The sequence below is a fragment of the Schistocerca nitens genome, chromosome 4 (assembly GCF_023898315.1).
Source record: "Schistocerca nitens isolate TAMUIC-IGC-003100 chromosome 4, iqSchNite1.1, whole genome shotgun sequence".
In the NCBI taxonomy this organism is placed as follows: Eukaryota; Metazoa; Arthropoda; class Insecta; order Orthoptera; family Acrididae; genus Schistocerca; species Schistocerca nitens.
Window position 1 is genome coordinate 870,569,236 of NC_064617.1, and position 11,636 is coordinate 870,580,871.

At 43.0% G+C, this 11,636-nt stretch overlaps 1 protein-coding gene across 1 annotated transcript in view; it reads right to left on the reverse strand.

Annotated features, from left to right (window-relative positions):
• Positions 1-11,042, reverse strand: part of LOC126251913 (galactoside alpha-(1,2)-fucosyltransferase 2-like) — a 291,016-nt gene extending 279,974 nt beyond the window's left edge. The window contains exon 1 of the mRNA XM_049952645.1: positions 10,975-11,042. The gene's annotated coding sequence lies outside the window, so the exon portion shown is untranslated. The remainder of the gene's footprint in view (positions 1-10,974) is intronic.
• Between the last annotated feature and the right edge of the window lie 594 nt (positions 11,043-11,636).

Below are 11,636 nucleotides of genomic sequence, written 5' to 3' on the forward strand. Positions count from 1 at the left end.
TATATCAAATATACCTCTGTTCAACATATAATGCAGGAGATACTACACTATAAACATTGAAATGCGTGAAAAACTAGCTCTCCTTAACATTTTTGATAATGGCAACACTTAACGATTTCCAACAAACTTTTAATATTTAAGACATTTGGTCATCTATAAAGTAACCAGACCTACGACGCTGCCTTTTGCATGAGAGTGTGATTCCTTAAAGAATTTGGGCTATGAGGGGGTGAGGAGATGCTGATATTTTAGAATCAGTTTGTGTAATCTAAACTTTATATGAGCTGACCCAGCTAGTACTTGAGCACTTGCAACTGCGTGTAATTAAACAACATTTATTTCGCCAGCATTGTTTGCAACTGTACAGTTTATGAAGAAATTGTATTATCCAGTGAAGGTGTTAATGCTGTGACGCCTGCACTTGTAAGTTAGGACGATTACTTCTAGAATAGATCTCATGAACGTTACATGCACGTGGAAATGTGTGGTCGCTGACGACTAATCACTACTCAGTTGAGGATCACAGTTGTCGGAGCAACAGCATACAGGGTGAGAACTTAACGCGGTAAGAAAGTAACTGTGTCCAAGACAAAGATAGTTGAAACGCCAATTCCTCCGTAGTGTCACTACTATCCTCTTATCGGAAAATGCAACTAGCAGACGCTTTTTAAGAGACCCCAAACTTCCACACTGTATAATCCATTTTGTCTATACCCGCAGACAACATCCGTTGCATGCCATTATTCACACTCGACAAAATCATAATTCCTAAATCACTCAACACACTGTTAATCAGAATGAGTTTTCCGAAATACCATATATTCATTACTGTACCTATTATTCGGAATTGTGTGGATGATTTCCGAAAGTCAGATGGTATGTCGTCAGATTCATACATTCTACACACCAACATGACTAGACGTTTTGTTGCCACTTCCCCCAATGATTTTAGAAATTTTGATGGAATGTTACCTATCCCATTTGCCTCATTTGATGTTAAGTCCTCCAAAGGTCTCTTAAATTCTGATTCTAATACTGAATCCCCTATCTCTTCTGAATCGACTTCTGTTTCGTCTTCTATCACATCAGACAAGTCTTCCCCCTCACTGAGGCTGTCAATGTATTCAGTACTCCTATCCGCTCTCTCGTTTGCATTTAACAGTGGAATTGCCGTTGTACTCTTAATGTTACCACCCTTGCTTTTAATTTTAACACACAATTCAAAAGACTGCAAGAGCTGACAAGTGTGAGAATTATCGCACAATCAGCTTAACAGCTCATGCATCCAAGCTGCTCGCACGAATAACATACACGAGAATGGAAAAGAAAATTGAGGATGTGTTAGATGACGACCAGTTAGGCTTTAGGAAAGATAAAGGTAACTGAGAGGCAATTCTGACGTTGCGGTTGATAATGGAAGCAAGACTAAAGAAAAATCAAGACACGTTCATAGGATTTGTCGACCTGCAAAAAGCATTCGACAATGTAAAATGGTCCAAGATGTTCGAAATTCTGAGAAAAATAAGAGTAAGTTATAGGACGAGCCGGGTGATATACAATATGTACAAGAGCCAAAAGGGAATAATAAGAGTGTGCACGGCCAAGAACGAAGTGCTCGGATTAAAAAGTGTGTAAGACGGGGATGTAGTCTTTCGCCCCTGCTGTTCAATCTGTTCATCAAAGAAACAAAGATGAAAACAACAGGAGGATTCAGGAGTGAAATTAAAATTCAAGGTGAAGGGATATCACTGAAGACATTGATATCCTGTGTGAAAGTAAAGACGAATTACATGATCTGCTGAATGGAAGCAACAGTCTAATGAGTACAGAATATGGATTGAGAGTTAATCGAAGAAAGACGAAGAAGTAGCAGAAATGAGAACAGGAGAAACTTAACATCAACATTGTTGATCATGAAGTAGATGAAGTTAAGGAATTCTACTACCTAGGCAGCAAAATAACCAACGACCGATGGAGCAAGGAGAACATCAAAAGCAGACTAGCACTGACAAAAAGGGCATCCCTGGCCAAGAGAAGTCTACTACAATCAAAGATAGGTCTTAATTTAAGGAAGAAATTTCTGAGAATGTACGTTTGGACCACAGCATCGAATGGCAGTGAAACATGGACTGTGGGAAAACCAGAACAGAAGAGAATCGAAGCATTTGAGATGTGATGCTACAGACGAAAATTAGGTGGACTGATAAGGTAAGGAATGACGACGTTCTGCACAAAATCGAAGAGGAAAGGAAAATATGGAAAACAGTGATAAGGAGAAGGGAGAGGATGGTAGGACATCAGTTAAGACAAGAGGGAAGTGACTTCCATGGCATTAGAGGGAGCTGCAGAGGGCAAAAACTGTAGAGGAAGACAGAGATTGGAGCACATCCAGCAAATAGTTGAGGGCATAGGTTTCAAGTGCTACTCTGAGATTAAGAGGTTAGCACAGGAGAGGAATTCATGGCTGGCCGCATCAAACCAGTCAGAACACTGATGACTCAAAAAAATCTATTATTACTGTTATGTACAGCTCATACACTATGCATAATGTTATGATTCCTATACCTGCTTTCATTATCATTATTACACTACTGGCCATTAAAATTGCTACACCAAAAAGAAACGCAGATGATAAACGGGTATTCATTGGACAAATATATTATACTAGAACTGACATGTGATTACATTTTCACGCAATTTGGGTGCATAGATCCTGAGAAATCAGTACCTAGAACAACCACCTCTGGCCATAATAACGGCCTTGATACGCCTGGGCATTGAGTCAAACAGAGCTTGGATGGCGTGTACAGGTACAGCTGCCCATGCATCTTCAACACGATACCACAGTTCATCAAGAGTAGTGATTGGCGTATTGTGACGCGCCAGTTGCTCGGCCACCATTGACCAGACGTTTTCAAATGGTGAGAGATCTGGAGAATGTGCTGGCCAGGGCAGCAGTCGAACATTTTCTGCATCCAGAAAGGCCCGTACAGGACCTGCAACATGTGGTCGTGCATTATCCTGCTGAAATGTAGGGTTTGGTTCAAACTGCTCTGAGCACTGTGGGACTAAATGTAGGGTTTCGCAGGGATCGAATGAAGGGTAGAGCCACGGATCGTAAGAAATCTGCAATGTAACGTCCACTGTTCAAAGTGCCGTCAATGCGAACAAGAGGTGATCGAGACGTGTAACCAGTGGCACCTCATACCATCACGCCAGGTGATACGCCAGTATGGCGATGAATACACGCTTCCAATGTGAGTTCACCGCGATGTCGAAAAACACGGATGCGACTATCATGATGCTGTAAACAGAATCTGGATTCACCCGAAAAAATGGACGTTTTGCCATTCGTGCACCCAGCTTCGTCGTTGAGTACACCATCGCAGGCGCTCCTGTCTGTGATGCAGCGTTAAGGGTAACCGCAGCCATGGTCTCCGGGCTGATAGTCCATGCTGCTGCAAACGTCGTCGAACTGTTCGTGCAGATGGTTGTTGTCTTGCAAAGGCCCCCTTCTGTTGACTCGGGGATCGAGACGTGGCTGCACGATCCGTTAGAGCCATGCGGATAAGATGCCTATCATCTCAACTGCTAGTGATACGACGCCGTTGGGATTCAGCACGGCGTTCCGCGTTACCTTCCTAAACCCACCGATTCCATATTCTGCTAACAATCATTGGATCTCGACCAACGCGAGCAGCAGTGTCGCGATACGATAAACCGCAATCGCGATAGGCTACAATCCGACCTTTATCAAAGTCCGAAACGTGATGGTACGCATTTCTCCTCCTTACACGAGGCGTCAGAACAACGTTTCACCAGGCAACGCCGGTCAGCTGCTGTTTGTGTATGAGAAATCGGTTGGAAACTTTCCTCATGTCAGCAAGTTGTAGGTGTCGCCACCGGCGCCAACCTTGTGTGAATGCTCTGAAAAGCTAATCATTTGCATATCACAGCATCTTCTTCCTGTCGGCTAAATTTCGCGTCTGTAGCACGTCATCTTCGTGGTGTAGCAATTTTAATGGCCAGTAGTGTACTATACTGTTATTGATTTGTACTACTTATCTACGACACAGCCGGCCGGAGTGGCCGTGCGGTTCTAGGCGCTACAGTCTGGAACCGAGTGACCGCTACGGTCGCAGGTTCGAATCCTGCCTCGGGCATGGATGTGTGTGATGTCCTTAGGTTAGTTAGGTTTAATTAGTTTTAAGTTGTAGGCGACTGATGACCTCAGAAGTTAAGTCGCATAGTGCTCAGAGCCATTTGAACCTTTTTTTCGACACATATTATAATTTTTTATTTACTATGGGTGCTTGATAACCTGTATGAGAGGGCCTGAAGACCATAATCGTCCAGGGCAAAAGAAATAGACACAATAAACAAACTTTATGGACGCCATCAACAAATCAGTCTCAATGTTCCCATGACGATTATTGCACTATCTAGGAATACTGTAAATAGGCTTATATGGATGAAAATTAGTAAAATGAAGCTGTATAGAAAGTTGAAATTACTGCTGATTAAGATCTAGCCTGTATAATAACATGTTACGGTGTATTGTGAAGATATCTGGGAAGTTTGCAGAGAATAACTGTTGAACGATTTGATGGACGAACGGACATACACTCCTGGAAATTGAAATAAGAACACCGTGAATTCATTGTCCCAGGAAGGGGAAACTTTATTGACACATTCCTGGGGTCAGATACATCACATGATCACACTGACAGAACCACAGGCACATAGACACAGGCAACAGAGCATGCACAATGTCGGCACTAGTACAGTGTATATCCACCTTTCGCAGCAATGCAGGCTGCTATTCTCCCATGGAGACGATCGTAGAGATGCTGGATGTAGTCCTGTGGAACGGCTTGCCATGCCATTTCCACCTGGCGCCTCAGTTGGACCAGCGTTCGTGCTGGACGTGCAGACCGCGTGCGACGACGCTTCATCCAGTCCCAAACATGCTCAATGGGGGACAGATCCGGAGATCTTGCTGGCCAGGGTAGTTGACTTACACCTTCTAGAGCACGTTGGGTGGCACGGGATACATGCGGACGTGCATTGTCCTGTTGGAACAGCAAGTTCCCTTGCCGGTCTAGGAATGGTAGAACGATGGGTTCGATGACGGTTTGGATGTACCGTGCACTATTCAGTGTCCCCTCGACGATCACCAGTGGTGTACGGCCAGTGTAGGAGATCGCTCCCCACACCATGATGCCGGGTGTTGGACCTGTGTGCCTCGGTCGTATGCAGTCCTGATTGTGGCGCTCACCTGCGCGGCGCCAAACACGCATACGACCATCATTGGCACCAAGGCAGAAGCGACTCTCATCGCTGAAGACGACACGTCTCCATTCGTCCCTCCATTCACGCCTGTCGCGACACCACTGGAGGCGGGCTGCACGATGTTGGGGCGTGAGCGGAAGACGGCCTAACGGTGTGCGGGACCGTAGCCCAGCTTCATGGAGACGGTTGCGAATGGTCCTCGCCGATACCCCAGGAGCAACAGTATCCCTAATTTGCTGGGAAGTGGCGGTGCGGTCCCCTACGGCACTGCGTAGGATCCTACGGTCTTGGCGTGCATCCGTGCGTCGCTGCGGTCCGGTCCCAGGTCGACGGGCACGTGCACCTTCCGCCGACCACTGGCGACAACATCGAAGTACTGTGGAGACCTCACGCCCCACGTGTTGAGCAATTCGGCGGTACGTCCACCCGGCCTCCCGCATGCCCACTATACGCCCTCGCTCAAAGTCCGTCAACTGCACATACGGTTCACGTCCACGCTGTCGCGGCATGCTACCAGTGTTAAAGACTGCGATGGAGCTCCGTATGCCACGGCAAACTGGCTGATACTGACGGCGGCGGTGCACAAATGCTGCGCAGCTAGCGCCATTCGACGGCCAACACCGCGGTTCCTGGTGTGTCCGCTGTGCCGTGCGTGTGATCATTGCTTGTACAGCCCTCTCGCAGTGTCCGGAGCAAGTATGGTGGGTCTGACACACCGGTGTCAATGTGTTCTTTTTTCCATTGCCAGGAGTGTAGAAACAAACATACGCAAAATGATATTTCCACTCTCGAATACCGGTCTCAGTCATGTAACATTTTCGAGATCTTGGCTATAATTTACACATCAACTAAGGTCTGTCCCAGGTCTAGAGAACAGACAAGCATGTATCCAGCACACCAAAATCGATCTTCACTCAGCTAAATAAAGGAAGCAAATGTGCAGAAGTAGTCAACGGAACAATCTACATCCCATCTGATAACACTCCAACCCAAATCAATCATCTTCTCAAATTCTGACTTGATCACCAAAGCCGCCCAACACATAATATTACTTCGCTATTCGGTCATCTAGAGGACATCAAAGTTCGCTCTTACAGATCCATACACCCCAACAGGTATCTGCATTCGGACAGCTACTCCAGTTATTTATTATCATTTATGATCAATTATTATTATTTATTATGATTTATTATTTATTATTATTTATATCATGTTACCTAACAAAAATGGCTCCAAGCTCAACTGTGTTTAGCTCCTATGACAACCACCAGAGCGCTCTGTCATCACGTAAGTTGATTACGCAATTACCATTATTCAAGACAGCTGCACCCAGCGCGAAACATGTCACCTTTCCCGAACCTGCATGCTACATTAAAATTCCAACTTGGCTTTAGTCACACCCTACACATCGTTCAACAGATCCCATTTCCAGATCTTTGCGCATCTGATATATGCAATTTAAGTCAGAGAAAGACATATCAGTTACCTTCTGCAGCCTGTCTACAAGCAGAATGACCTCAGTTACTGCAACAGGACCTTGTCTTGACCATTCGCCTGAAATTCAAGCGCCGCCGGCGGCAGGTCAAAGCCACATATCTGTCCATCTAAACAGCCATCCACTAAGCCCCAGCATGCTGTAGTGGGCTCTCTCTCTATACCTGCTCTCCAGCTATTGTCTAACGACATACACTGCACAGACGAATTCCTGAATAGCGCAGATCTCTGTCCTCCCCTGCATCTCCAACTCGACATGTAAACAGTGTCTCTCCCAGCCAGCGAACCCGTCGTCATTCACGTTGCGCCGACAATTCTGTCAAAACTCACTTTCTAAGCAAAGAGGCTGGACGCCTCATGTGACAGGTGTAGGCAGTGTCTCCGGATGCTGGCCAGGGGATGGTGAAGATTTGAACTAATTCAGTTGGAGTGCGGACGTCGTGGTTACTGCACTGCGATATCAAAGATGTGTGTGCTGACTGTGTTGGAGAACAAGTGATGACCGTACTGCTTGAAATAAAGTCTTCAGTCCTTTCCCCCTGCAAAATCAAAGGACATGAATCACATTACTATAAGTTTAGTTTATTATTTGACGCGATTACGAATGGTTACCAGTGAAAAAAGATAAGTTACGGAGAAAGCTCGTACATGTGATCAATTATGGTGTTGGGGATTTGAACTTGTGACAGATTTTTGTTATGGATGTAAGGAGAATGGCTTTCTCACCGAGAAAATCGGAAATCTTGAATAAATAATAAATGATAATAATACATAGATGTACAGTTTTCGAGAGAATATCGTGCTGGAATTTGAATTTGGCGCAATTTTCTAGTGGAGGTAGACCTATAATAATAAATGATAATGAATGATCATAAATGATAATGAATGATAATGAATGATATTGAATGATAATGAATGACAATGAATGACAATGAATGATAATGAATGTTAATAAATAATAAACAAAAGTAAGATTTTGCAGCCATTATCATGTTGGAATTTGAATTTGGAGGGAATTTGCTGGTGGAGGCAGGTCAATAATAATAAATAATAATAAATGATAATAAATAATAATAAACGATAATGAATGATAATGAATGACAATGAATGATAATGAATGTTAATAAATGATAATGAATGATAATCAGTAATAATAATAAAGACAAGTACGGTCTTTGCATGCATTATCCTGATGGAATTCAAACTTCCCGCCATTTTTTCTTCTGCACGCTTAGGTTAGTGGACATAGCACAATTGACCTATTTTCCCGCCAAAATTCAACCTTCCCGCCATTTTTTCTGAAGGTTAGGTTAGTGGACATACCACAATTGGACTATTTTCCCGCCAAAATCCGCCATCTTGGAAGACGTCATGCGATGTTGCGAAGTCTACATGCCGCCATCTTGGATGACGTCATCGCTGCCATCTTGAATAAATTTGGCAACGATGCAGCGTGTCCTGGTACATACTTAGTGCCCCTACCTGTGTAACTGACAGGTTTCAAGGTTCATATTAGAAATCTCATCCTGTTTTCGTGGTGAAACTTCTCCTGAGCGGGAAAAAGTGAATACTGGTGTTCCATGGGGATCAATATTGAGACCTTTTGTGTTTCTGTTTCATGCAAATTGCCCCCTTCTCACTCAAACAAACAACAAAAAGCGACACATGGTGATTATTAAAGCAATCCTAACAGAGATGTAACAAAACATGAAATAATAAATGAAGTCTAAATGATAGAACCATTTTAACCACTGTATGCTGTCAGTTTTATTCCTTTAATGCACCATGCATATAAACTAGAAGGCTTTAGGCTATTTTCAAACGTGTGATATTGGTGATTTGAGTGGCACATTCAAAAAACTTGTTTCATTCGAAAATGGCCTAATGCGGAAACTGGCTTCTAATGTAATTTATGTGCATGGTGCATTACAGAAATTAAATGACAGTCTGCAGTGGTTTACGTGGTTCTATTAATTAGACGATACATTGAAGCTGTGGATACATACATGAAGAAATTAATAAATGAACTCTTCAGAAAACCTACAACAATCAACAAAAAATTTTTTTTGCAGTTACATGTACAATATTAACCTGTTTTGAATCCGGATCTAATGTCAGAATTTTTATAACAGCCTTGCAAAATTGACACACTCTCGCAACAAGACTTCCAGACGCAAGCAGGAAAGAAATCTCTCACTTTACAAAGGAAACAAAGAAATGCATAACATAAGAATGAAAGAAAGAAAGTAGACCCACAGGAGGTCTAAATATTTAATTGTATGAAAGTAATCAGAGTAATTAACAAAATATCAGATAGTTCATGTCTTTATCGTTTAGCTATTTTTGCCGTGGAAGTTACATGGGATTGATAGTTAATTATCAAAATTGCTTCCCTAGAATCAAGCCCTAAATTAAGGATATTTTGAAAACAGAAGAAGCTGAAATAGCAGATGATGCGAGAAAAAGTTTCTCTCTTCAAGGCGTAGCTACTTCATGTGCATAAAGTCTCATTCTTGCGACATTGTATTTTTAAAATGGTTTGCTTCGAACCAGCTACTAAATTTAGAACATATCGGGAGCAGTTGTCATCAGGAAGACGAGTGAGGTACGAAAAAGTTTATCTTTTCACTCTCTTCTTTCTGAAAAAAACTGAAAAGAGCGGTCAGGTATTTTGTGACATGATTTGTCTGAAAACAAGAAGTAAAATAGGCCAGAGAAGCATTTGATGCGGTTTTTAGATATGCTCTAATTGATATACAAAACATGATGGGCTGACGATTGTTTAACTGCAAATCTTAGAATTCTAAATCGCATGGAAACGGTATGTTGACGGACATGGGTTCCTATTTTAAAATATTATGTACTCACTCCCTTCTATGAAGCTTCGAAGTTTGCATCAGTAATTTCCGAACACCCTGTATAGACAGTACAGTTTGCTGTTATGTGGCCGTGACTTATTTCTATTATCTATGCCTTCATTCCACTTTAAACGTTGAACTTTAAATTCTCAATGAACGCATCATCTGCTGTACGTAATTTGGACCATCATTCAAAGGCACGTTACATGTTTCTCTAATCTATTTTATTTCTTATTTTTGCGCAAATACTTCGCAAAAGACTTGACCATTTTTACAAATTTTTTTTTGTTTAATTGAACACATCGCTTCTGAACTTAATCCCTGACGATAATGGTAATTACTTTCACAGCTTTAAATCACGAATTTCGGGAGTTTTCTTGTAATCTGTCCTCGATGGGGAACCGCTTTCCACCACCACTATCTCAATGGGATTTAAGTAAAAAGAATTCTACTATGTTTTGCCCAGAAGGGAACGAAAGATGCAACAGCAAAAATTCGAGACCACTTTGAATATGTAGTCCAATACACAACGTGCGACGACGACACAGTTGTCTACGAGCGAATATCACCGTTGACTGTAGGAAGCGACTACAGGAAAAGTTGGACATCATTTTCGTTTTGTCTGATAAGCGGCAGTTCTCTTTACCTGTAGATAAATTCGAGATAAGTTCCACTACAAGGAAAAAGATAGCGATAGCATGCGATTGCGATATTAGCGATGAGTAACTGCAGAACGCCACTCACGAATACAGTAGCTTAGAAACCCCTCATTCGTCTGAGTACATCACTGTGAGGCTTCTGTGAGGTGCTACTAACGAAATAAACAGAGAATTTCCAAAGAAGAGGTTTGCGTGTCATGAGTGCTGGTTTAGTCAGCGGGAGAGACTGATCAAACAGCGGTGGCGTGAACTCCACGGTGGAGGTATGGCCCAGCATGGGAATGATTGCCGCTAACATTACCAGAATGTAAGTTGCAAGAAGAGACAGTCTACATACTACTCCCCCTCACATACATCTCGCGAAATAACCACCACGGGAAGAATCAGACATCTGCAGCTCACACAGCGGTTGACAGACAGTCGATATTCCCACGCACCATTCCTAGACAGCACGGCAAATGCGGGAGAAACAATGATGTTGCGAAGTGTACCCTCCGCAACACACTGTAAGCTGGCTTAAGGAGTACATGTAGGTCCTGTATTGTCTGTACCTTCAGATGTGCTCTTCGAAAATAGAGATAGTAAGGGTTCGATGTGGATAAGTGAGGGGTACGCAAAGCTAGTTACGAAATTAAACAACAGTGGTACGGTGTAGAGAAGGCGGGACGCACCTATAAGAGTTGCTGCAGAGGTGTACAGGTGTACAGCTGTCGTGAGCGGCCGCTGGCGACTCGTCAGATGGACTGATAAAACCGCGGGCCGGCGTGACCGCGATATCTCACGCCAAATAAGCTCGCATTTTACGTCATGGCACGTAAGGTGGTGAGGGGCGGTGATAACCACTGTGGATCACAAAATTCGGAAATACCCCTCCAGCAGAACTGCAGTTCTGCTGCGCTTATCTGAGCAGAAGCAGCTACGGTATGTCGAGTTAATCATCCTACCTGTTGGACAATTTAATAAGTGTCGGCCCATTACAACATTAATTTCCTTCGCACGCTTTTCGGACTAGGTAATGTCTTAGAGAACGGCTAAGCACAGTTGCAAATATGGAATTCTGAATTACTCACAATTGAGAATCCAGAATAGCGCCTCTACTGAACGTTCCAGCAACTGTTTCACCGTCCCTGTATCAAAATATGTGGGTAAAAAGCAATTCAGCTGCTGGGATTTTTTGCACTATATCTAAGACATTTTGCTGTGCATATCACAATATTATTTTCGACGAGCATAAAGTGTATCAGTCACTAAATAGACTGTGTAACTAGTAGGTTGCAAGGTTCATATTAGAAATCTCATCCTGTTTTCGTGGTGAAACGATGTACATGGTGTC